Source organism: Mya arenaria, chromosome 12 (assembly GCF_026914265.1).
Source record: "Mya arenaria isolate MELC-2E11 chromosome 12, ASM2691426v1".
NCBI classification, from domain to species: Eukaryota; Metazoa; Mollusca; class Bivalvia; order Myida; family Myidae; genus Mya; species Mya arenaria.
Genome location: NC_069133.1, coordinates 36,513,127 through 36,525,300, shown reverse-complemented (window position 1 = coordinate 36,525,300; position 12,174 = coordinate 36,513,127).

Sequence of the window (12,174 nt, the reverse complement as noted above, 5' to 3'; positions counted from 1 at the left end):
AGATACTCTCAGTTAAATATAATTATGAATAAAACATCACAATTTGTATAATCACAAGTTTCCTATGAGGTACTGTTTGACCTTTATTTTATACGTATTAAAGTTTTTTGATTCTCGTATTTCCAAAGGTATATTATTCCAAACAATTCTGCTGTAATATGTAAACGATGCTTTCATATAATTAGTACGAGGTCTAGTTTGTAAAACAATATCTTTGTGTGCCATTGATCTTAGCATATATACATTATTGTCTGAAACTGTTACTAATTCTGACATATATGATGGAGCCATGCTATTCAACGTCTTGTAAACTAATACTGCTGCGTGGTATTTACATCTATCCGAGAAGTTTAGCCATTTTAGTTCTTTAAATAGATTTGTTGATGAATCTCGTTTAGATTTACCAAGTATGATTTTTGCAATTCGTTTTTGTAAGTTATTTATTTTATTCACATATGAATTGGTTCCCTTGCCCCAGACCAAGCAGCCGTAATCAAAATTTGGCAGAATATATGCATTGTAAAACATTCGTTTTGTATCAGGTGTGAGGAAATATATTTTTTAGAAGTGCAATTTTCTTATTCAGATTTTTACAAACATAATCGATTTGCACATGCCAGTTTAGTGTATTATCTATATACAACCCTAATAACTTTTGCACAACAACATTAACTATTTGAACATCATTAATACAAAGTTCAAGATTCCCAGTGTTTTTTAATTTATTTGCAGACCCTATTAACATGCATTTAGTCTTGGAAGGATGCAATGACATATTATTTAGTTGACACCACTTATTAACATAATTTAAATGATGTTGTAATTTATTTTGAATATCCGTCAACTGATATCCAGATTCATAAAGTGTTGAGTCATCTGCATATAGATCTATATTTAATGTTGGATGCATAACTGCAATATCATTTATGTATAAAATAAAAAGCAAGGGTCCCAATATGGAACCCTGGGGTACCCCAGATGTAACAGTGAGTTTTTGCGATTTAATTTTGCCAATCTTTACAATTTGGTTTCTATTTTCAAGATATGATTTAAACAAATTCAATGCTATTTCAGAAAAATGATACAGTTTCAATTTATAAAGAAGAATTTCATGATCAACTAAATCGAAAGCTTTTCTCAAATCCAAAAATATCGCACCAACTAGTTTACCACTGTCAACATCTTTAAGCCAAGTATCTATAAGTCTTATTAGAGCAGTGTTACATGAATGGTGTTTTCTAAATCCAGATTGTGTTTTGTGTATGACATCGGTTTTCTCAAAGTACAACTGTACCTGTGTCGCTATATGCCTTTCAAAGATTTTTGATATAGTTGGGAGTATTGAAATGGGGCGGTAATTATTGGGGTCCTCTTTGTTGCCCGACTTGAAAATTGGTATTACTCGTGCTTCTTTCAGTTTATCAGGGAAAACTCCATGCGCTATACTACTGTTGATAATTGATGCTATACAAGGTGTAATAGTATCACCACATTGCTTCAAAATTTTGGGGCCTACTCCATCTATGCCTGTGGCCTTTCCAACATTTAATTTATCAATAATAGTATGGACTTCATAAGGGGTAATATGTTTAATCTCAAACCTATTTGTACCTAGTTTTGTATCTAGAATATGTTTTAAGTTTCTAAAATTTGTATTCAAAAACTTTGTTTTATTTATAATGTTTGAAATGCTTACAAAATGACTGTTTAATTCGTTTACAATATTTGACGGATCTTGAACCGGAAATTCATTAAATGTCATCTTATGAGGTAATGCTGTCACAGTTGATTGATTCAAATGTGAAATATCTTTTAGATTTTTCCATAAATATGTCGGATTTTTATTGTCTTTTATTGCATTGTTGAAAAAATTCTTTTTACTTTTCTTTATCATAGAAGTTACTTTATTTCTAAGTATTTTATACTGGTCTATGTTGCCAGTTTTTCGGCATTTATCCCTGTGATTTATTATAGATATAATTTCCTCAGTAAACCAATCAGGCTGATTCTCGCGTTTCACACGTTTATCTTTGACTGGGGCATGTTTAGATAAAATGCCATTTAGAATTTCATAAAATCTTTTCAGTGCATCATTGGAATTTGACAATGAGTCTATTTCATCCAGTCCTGAAAACATCAATTCTGCCTGAAAAGCTTCTTTTTCAAATTTCTTAAAAGATCTATATTGTATAACTGTATGGCTATTAGGGGCCAATTTTGGTAATTTGTCTGTAATAGAATGTGTGAAACAAACGGGAAAGTGGTCTCTTAGTGATAAGTGAGACACACACCATTCAGTTACATGATTACTCATATTCGTATATAAATGATCTATTATAGTAGAGTTATTTTTTGAAATTCTTGTTGGTGATTTGATTAATTGTTCCAAGCCATACTTCGTGGTAAGATCTGCCCATTTAGTGTTGTTATATTTGCCACTTTCCGGCGAATAATTGATATTAAAATCTCCAATTAAATGAAACCCAATATTAGAACTATCAGCTATTTCTAACTGCTTATCATATAAGTCAATCCATTTTTGTTGGGAGTTCGGAGGTCGATAAATGAAATTGATTAAGAACGATTTGCAATATAGACCATTAATTTCAAGCCAAATCGATTCAATGTCATTTACCTCGAGATCTAGACGTCTACGGTACTGTATATTATTGTTCACGTAAACAAGAATACCCCCTCCCTTTTTATGTTCTCGGTCTTTCCTTTCAAACGTGTAATTCTTAACTTGCAGCATATTGTCATTGATATCTGCGTGTAAAAAAGTTTCACATAAACCTAATATATTTGGCGAATACGATTGACAAAGGTGGTATTTAATTTCCTCAAGTTTCGGAAGCAAATGACATACGTTTAAGTGTGCACACCGAACACCCTTCTTATCAAACATGAACACAGTGTCACCTTGAGAAGAGGCTGCTGGAGTATATGTGTTTCCATTTGTTTCCATATTTGTATTAATACACTGCGAATTATGACTACCGCCCAACACACTCGTGCAATTTAGTTGACAGCATTTTTGGCTTATTATGGTGCTTACGTTGTTATCGGTATCGGTAATAATTTTATCAGATTTAATATCGGTTCCTAGCGAGTTGACGTGACCGTATAACGCAACATTATTTTTGATACAATTTGTGCTAGATCTATTCTCATTTTGCCAGACGTCGTATGTTAACTCAGAATGTATACTTTCGATGTTTTTACACGTTTCAATTTGGTCAACACACATAACTTGCCTAAAAAAACTGCATGAACATATTACCTCATTACATTCCTGGCATATATTAGCTAAATGATGATATCTATTGCAAGAACGAGTTAAATCAATAGAGTGATATACAGATAGATCTCATAAAGGAGATTGTTATCCTTTGTCGTAAGGTGAAGTTGATACTGTTTCTAATTACACAGGGTATATGGATAATGACTGCCCTTGTTCAAGGGGTCCAACGTGTTTTGTGTTTTCCGAATGTTAAGTTAGGGTAATGTGTGATGCGGAATTAAATGGCGGTGTTCGAACAGATTTTGGTGTTTTGGGAGGGTATTTTCACCTGGTAAGTAAGTTTTATAACTTTATAAATACGCCTACCTGGAGGCCACATGTATAAGCTTCTCTCAGTTTTTAGCTCGACTTTTCGAAGAAAAAGGAGAGCAGTACTATTCACCCAATCGTCGTCGTCGGCGTTGGCGTCACACCTTGGTTAAGGTTTTGCGTGTAAGCACACATAGGTTAATATCTCAGCAACTACTTGCGGTATTGTATTGTGACTTTATACAATGGTACTCAACCATCCAACCTACTTAATTAACCAAGTAAGATAACTCTAGTTTGCATTTAATGCAAATAATAGGCCTTTATTATTCGACTTAGAAATTCTGGTTAAGGTTTTGCGTGCAAGCACACATAGGTTAATATCTCAGCAACTACTTGAGGTATTGCATTAAGATTTGATACAATGGTACTCAACTATCCAACCTTCTTAATTAACCAAGTTAGATAACTATAGTTTGCATTTAATGCAAATAATAGGCCTTTATTACTTAAAAATGGTATAAAATCCTGTAAATATGTGTATTATATATTTATATTGTCATTTTCATATATATCTTGATTTTTTAATGCATGACACTTCAAACATGCGGATTGGTGTAAACAATATGCATCTAACTTTAGTCAAGATTATTCATACCAAGAAGAAAATAATTAAAAATAATATTTATGATATCAAGTCAAAACGCAAGATATAAATTTGGCTTCAATAATGTTCCATTGTTATTCTTTTGGATTTAATTCGAGATATAAGATACATTGAATATTCATCATATAATATCAAGTCAAAACGCAAGATATAAATTTGGATTTAATACCGTTCCGTGGCTGTTCTTTTGGGTTAAACTCGAGACATATGATACATGTATGCCGAGTGTTAACAACACCACTTTTAAATGTCATTATTCTTTTAATAACAACATAATGATGTAGCTTTTTTCTGCAAAAGTGATTTAGAATACTACCCGACCCACAACAAAAATAAAATTAAAATAAATAAATAACATAAAATAAAAAAGTAAAATGAATGAACACCCAAATATGCTGATGTACTGCGTTTGATGTGATTCAGACAGCAGAAAAACAATTAGATCTGATACCATTTCATGAACAATATTTTTGCTGCTGTACAACCTGTGATAAATGTCATATTTTCTGACATTGAGACATAATATGGAATATAAAACCGTAGACTTTGATATTTGGTTTAGTGGTACAACCGCCCAGACAACTTGATGTTCTTCGAAATGCACTTATGAGCAAGTAGCCTCTGCATCCCTCTTGGAAATCATAAGCAAATTTGATTAACCTTCTGCAAATGACCAGCTGGTCACTGGATTGATTGTTTCCTCAACGCAAAACGGTGAATGAAAGCGCTGAAAGCGTTGAGAGGCGCGACTACTCTGATTTTACTTTTTTACAATTCTGTTCACAGGCAATAATTCAATCCCTAAAATAACTTTTGATTGGCCCCGATAAGTATCCTTCATTACTTAAAAATAGGTTATTCGAATTTTTAATACAATTGGCTAGTTTCATAACAGTAACTGATTATCCTATATGTACTAGGATATATGATCATTGCTGATATATTGCTAGTGCAAAGTTAATTTAATGAAACCCGAGCAACCGTAGGATTGAAAGTTATATGGGTAATTTTGCTTAATTTTGAAACCTTGAAAATATTGTAAACTGAATGGAATATAGCATCTAACGGAGTTGTAATATTCTTCTAACTTAAGCTGCATGTTGCTATTATAGGAGAATACATACCATGAAGAAACTTCAAATTCTCCTAATGACCGAAAAGCACATGTTAGCCAACACTTTGTAACATGCCACGAATATGGGTTGGTATTCAATATTGATATTACCCTCATCCTAAGACATGCCTCAGTTATTCCATTTTGCCTATTGGTCAGCTAATTATACAGGCCAATCAAAATAATCAGTTTCTTATCTTAAATTTAAGTTCAATCTAGCTGCATATTGAATACGGTTCCAGAATGTCAAACAGCTCTGTTTTTTTGACACCGGAGAGTGCATGTTCGGAAAGGTATACGGAATAAGAGGTTAGCTTTCGACTAGCTACGTGTTTTTGATATGCAATTATACTATGAACTGTACCCGCATGACTGGTAAAAACCTTATTCCATTCATGCCTAAATTTGAAAAAGGAATTAAACAACAAAGGGACGTAACGTTTTATAAAGCAGTCCGTCATCTTTCTGTATCTTAAAACTATCTTTAGAAAATTACGAAAATTACCGACATTGTTAGCACAGAGCCACCTCTAGTAATATGAAGCACTCGTATTAACGAAGTATTGTATCATGTTTGCTAAATTCGGCTGTTCAATATTGGAAACTTAAGCAAGAAAAGAAAGTTAGTCAGGAAGTAAGCTTTAAAACTAACTTAAACTAAAAGATACATAAGAATGTAATAAAATAAAATGGTATTTTAATTCGCTCTATTTTAAACCATTTAACGCCATACGTCCTATTTTTTTTAACACCGGCGCATTAATTCTTTTAACATGTCATGTCAATAGTAAATCTGATTTCGAAATGCGGCTCTGAAGTCTATACACCTGCGGCATACAGCATAAAAATTGAACTGCCAGTATTTCAAATTTGAGGGAAATTCTGTCGAACAAGACCTCCCGAGATATATTTGAATTAGGCCAACAACTAAATAGTTTCCTATTTCATTGCCCAAAATATAGGGAAGGTAAGCTGGGATATCTATACCTTTTTGTTTTTGGCTTTGTTTTGTCTCAGCATCATTTTCGCATTAACAACCGTCGCCATTTTGTTTTTGTATATTTACGCATCTTTCCAGTAAAAGATCCTACCGAAAATCTATCCGAAGGGGAGAAAATAGATTAACCGTCGGAATGTTATTGTCTACTGGTAATAATGCAATAAGGGTCGTGTGCAAAAAAGGGTAGGTCGGGAAACCTGAAACAAACTTTTGTTTTGTAAATCCTTTTCATCATTCTTAATTATATCAACATTAGAAGTATCAGGAAAGCCTTTTGTTGCACATCTTTGACCCACGACCTTCATATATCTACAATACAGTCTTACTGTATAGTCCCCAGCATCAAATACCACCCGCTGTCATTTATGTCGCTTACTGTTCACAAAATTGTGTCCATGGTGAAGGAGTGCACCTTGTGCATGATTGCAGAACAACCGAGCGAATCAGGTGGAAATTCCTCTGTGTGGTAGTAGAAATGGGATGACGTATTACTGACGAGCTGCTGTTAATGGGCGCAGAGAGGGTTTACCTCACCTTACTTGGTGCTCCGTGTGAAAGTATCATGGACTGATTTTTACACTCGGATTTCATGAAAATCTTCATCCCTTTTGTGAGAAAATGAAATAGTAACATGTAACCGTACTTGTTTAACTATAAATCACAGCACAAGGTGTTGACGAACTGTTGTCGATTTCAACATACTACTGATAATAAAATTTGAATTTATTCGAGTATTTAAGATTATTGAGACTTGTGTGTTAATAAAACATAAAGAACGTTGTGTGTACTGTACGTACAAAACAATATTTATCTTTTTGTTAATAATTCTCTGTACACTGTAAATAATTTGGATGATGCGTTATTGCTAATTCATACATTCATGTTTGATTGCTCCTATCACGTTTTGCATATTTGTATTCATGTTTAATAATCATCAATCATTGGTGGAAATAAAGAATATTGAATTAAATTGAATTGTATTCATTTTTTGATTATTGTTTCAGACATATATAGCTTGAAGAAAGGGTCGGATACAAAGACGAGAAAAAACCAGGAGGAGAGACCATTAAAGCCGCGTATAAATGCCACGCAAAACAAGCCACATACCTGTCGGATAGAGCTCACTCACAGGCCAAATATCATTCGGAACTCCTCGGCCATTTTTATTGAAATTAACCTCGGATGTATATGGACGGTTTACAATGTCAGAAATAGGTACACTTAAAGTCCGCTGCAAATAGATCGCGTAGTAATTTAATTTAGCAGTTAAACGTAATGACATAGCTCTTGGGAATCTCAATTATGTTTGCAATAATACACTTTACTGGCAACCAATTTAAACTTAGATCAACAAATACAAGCTGAAACACTACATTTGATTAATGATTTAATTCAATATTTTACGAACTATTTCTACTGATGTACTGGCATACATCCGAGGTTGTTTTCGACAAAAATGGCCGAGGAGCTCCGAATGGTAAAATATCGCCTATTAAATTAAAATTCTCATAGTTAAATGTCTGTTCCGATAAACGTTCCGTTAAATGTATTGGCACCACGAAGTAGTTAAGCAATAATGCAAACTATGGTAATGTCCGTTCCGAAAAAGGTTTGGGCACCACAAAGTGGATAAGCAATAATGTCAATTGCGTTAAATGGCCGTTTCGATAATTTTTGGGCACCACAAAGTGGGTCAGCAATAATGCCAATTGCGGTAAATGGCTTTTCTGATAGATGTTTGGGCACCACAAAATGGGTTAGCAATAATGCCAATTGAGGTAAATGGCTTTTCTGATAGATGTTTGGGCACCACAAAGTGGGTCAGCAATAATGCCAATTGCGTTAAATGGCTTTTTTGATAGATGTTTGGGCACCACAAAATGGGTTAGCAATAATGCAAATTGCGGTAAATGGCTTTTCTGATAGATGTTTGGGCACCCCAAAGTGGGTTAGCAAATATGTCAATTGCGGTAAATGGCTCTTCTGGTAGATGTTTGGGCACCACAAAGTGGGTTAGCAAAAATGCCATTATGGTAAATGCCTGTTCCGTTAGATGCTTGGGCACCACAAAGTGAGTTAGAAATAATGTAAATTATGATGAATGCCTGTTCTGATAAATGTGTGGGGAATACGAAGAAGGTTAGCAATAATGGCAATTGTGATAAATGTCAAATCACAAATACATTATTGTAGCAGGACATGATACATGTTTGCAAATCGAGAGTTACTGGTTATTACCGGAGTGTACAATAAACAAGAAAAAGCAACATTTCGTGTTAGCAAAAACTGTTATTTCATGTAAGATCATTGGTGATTACCAATGAACAAGAATAACATGGAAACCGACTTATTCGTCTATCCACAGTCAGCACGGCGTTAACTTTGATTTGAATTACCAACCTTAGTTCCTCCATTTTGATTTACGAAATCTGAGCCGTATTGAAACTTGGCCTTCAATCATGCAAATGTGAATGCAACATTTTTTCATTCACTTAACAATAAGCAAATTCCTTATATAATCATATAATCATGAAAATACCACAACTGCCATATTTTAATGAATATCAGATTTTTTTCGGAGTAACGGCCAGCTTTAAATACCGGTCTTTATAGTTTGCGTACGTTCAAAGTATGTGGTTTAAATATAATTGATGGTAGAGAATGTCGCCATGCTCAACTTTGCTCTCAAATTTGGCAAAAAATAACCTAACCCGCCATTGTTTTAATACAATTTTAAAGAGACTGAATCTAGTTTGACCAATGTTAATATGTTCTCAACAAATGTGTCTAAAACCTTAAAGAAGTTATAAGTTTGTTTTTAAATATATAAAAAATATGTAAATAAACAAAATAGTTATAGTGTAAATTGTCGTCGAAGACTGTTAAAGCCGCAGTGCGACTAAGGATTAATTAAATAATTAGAGATTTTTTTATCTTTAGTAGATCATTAGTATTTAAAGCTACATAGAATTTTAGGTATTCAGAAAGAGACGTGATATGCAAATTTCGAAATGACGTTGTGCGCGCTAAATGTAGATTGTACTTGGATTATACTTTCGGTTTTGCTGCATTTTTGTAATTGTATTTTTATCATTCTGGGGGTTTAAGAGGAAGAGAAGTCATTTGGATATACATACAGAAATAAATTTACAGCACTAAACCATAATGGGACTTTAAGCATTGCGTGAAAATGAACCAGTCACGTGACAGAAATCTATATTCACCTCACGCTATACATGAGCGCAGTCTTCTATGGATATAATTCTCGATTCAAGTTATTTAGAAAATTATTTAAAAATGGAAACGCGTTAAGCGATACGTTTTGATATAACATTTCTTAAGCATTGTCGACACATACGTTCCCAAAGCTTAAAACATCAATTTGTTTAAAATATATTGTTTAAACTAATGCGAGCTCCTTCAATATGATGTGATTCTTATAAACTGAATACCGCTTACATTACAAAGTATAGTATATAAATATGAAACTAATCAAATGATATTTTACTTAAACGGCTATGATTATAAGCGTGCATTAAGCAGGAGCTCTGTTCAGTTTTAGGGCATTGGGTTTTTGCTGCAATTTCCATTGTTTTGGAGCAGCAGCATTGTGAAAACCTATTCTGGTAACCTAAATAATGCGAATACTTGTAAATGTACAAGTAGCATTTCGGAAAATTGTTATCAGTTAAACAATATTTAGTTAAAGTGACACTCTTATTCAAAATCAATACATACACATGTATAACAAAAACAAATGTTTGAGTGATAAACCTTTAACTATTTACTAAATAATACATTTATGGAAACTATTAATTACTGATAACAAGGTTTTAACCGTGTATTTAACAACTGAAAACGCATTTTTTGTTTTAAAATGATTGGTGAATGCTATTTTTTTACTGTGATCTACTATCGTATAACAAGGTAGAAATACCGTGTCTTCTGCACCTTTCTTTCAAATTTAACACAGTATCCTTCATAAGAACCACTGTTTTCGACATTTATTCATCCTTTTCGGTAAATTGAAAAAAAATGTTTTAATTGTGGTAAATCTTATTTGTGAGTAAGAACTAATCTTTAAGTAAGGTTAACATTGCGCCATCTCTAAGGATAAGTTTATGTTTTTCACCCTCTGTCCTTTACTAAGTCAGGATTCAATATACATATTTCGCCGTATTGCGCGGGAAATGATTCTCAACGGATCATGTTTTACTTTCTCCTTGTTGTCTTCCTCAGCGTGTAAGGGATTGTCCTTTCAATGTCTGTACATTATAACATAATAATAGCTAAGACCGTAAACTTTAAACAATATATGAATGTTCATTAACGTGTAACAACTATAAATTATGAGCAAATTTTTCTTTTTCAATTAAGCTTTGCATTACATCTATACATTCTAACCAGTTCTATTTTTAGTAGTTATAAATGACAAAACACGTTTCGTAATTATGAGGTCCCAGGACTAAAAAAACAAAACATTAGAGTATTATTATCAATAGTTAATATGGTCTTTAGCACACATATTTGCTTCGTTATTAGCTGTAGTTTGATAAATGCCATGGCATTACAAACTATAATCAGACAAGGAACATAACTAAACATTTCCGCTGCGTATCATGAGAATGACTGAATATCTATGTGCGAGTATTACTCTTCAAAAGTTATTCGAATCCGCGAAAGCCATCCGGAGAAATGAACGAAAGTGAGATATATAATGAAACTGAGCTACATAACAAAAGTTTTCAGCGGACTTTAAACGAAATTCGTTTAGTGTTACTGATATTTTATTTTGGGGCCTCATATTTTGGAAATATTGTTATACTTATACTAATGTGTAAAGGCCCAAGCACGTTTAACAAAAGATCGAAAACTACAAGTATTTTTTTCTTTGTTCTTGCGGTGTCGGACATTCTTCAAACTACAATAACACTGGTGTTTTTTATTTTCAAACTTTTCATTGATGAACTGTACCCTAATCTTTTACTTGTATCAATTTTCGTGAGATTTCCGACAGTTTTCTTTTCAAACTGGATTCTTGCTTTCATAACAATTGAAAGATGCGTTTGTATTGCTCGTCCATTTACGGTAAAACGGATATGCAACGTGAAATTGGCGACAGCTGTAATTGCGCTCGACGTCGTAACGTCTGTCGGAATGGAGGCCCTAATGCTACATCAAGATTTCAGCTCTCAACTTGGTGTTCCGATTGACAATCTATTTGGATTTGTTTTCCCCTTTTTAACAATATTAATCGGAAGTGTGTACATCGCAATAAGTCTTTCCAAATCTCCGTCGCTTGGACTTCAGAGAGTTCGGCCAAGGTCGCCAACTCTGCTCCTGATCTCCGCAAACATAGCCTTTGTGGTAACAATGATTCCTCGAAGAGTGGGGACAACGATTTGCTATTTCGTGAAGAGTGAATGTGGGATTCATTTGGAATGGAAAATGATTTGGATCGTCGAAGGCTTGACGTACATTGAAATATTCAACTCGGCTATCAACTTTTACGTCTACTGCATTGGAAGCATGCAATTTAGAGAGGAAGTCAGAAGCCTTTTTCAGCGTTGCTGCCTTTGTTTAAACAGGGATTACACTGAAGACACACGGCAATCGTCTCGAGTGGATGTTTCTCGGAATGGTGCAGTTCAAGAAACGGTTTCGCTGTAACATTGTTAATGAATCCTTTTTCATACAATGTTGATTTGACTTCTTCGAAAAAAAGAAACTTCATGAACATTCCGACAAAAATATTGACTCGGTTTCTGATTTCTGCTAACATGGCCTTTCTGATAACAATGAATCTTATTTGTGTATAAATATTACACGATCGCTACCTTAAG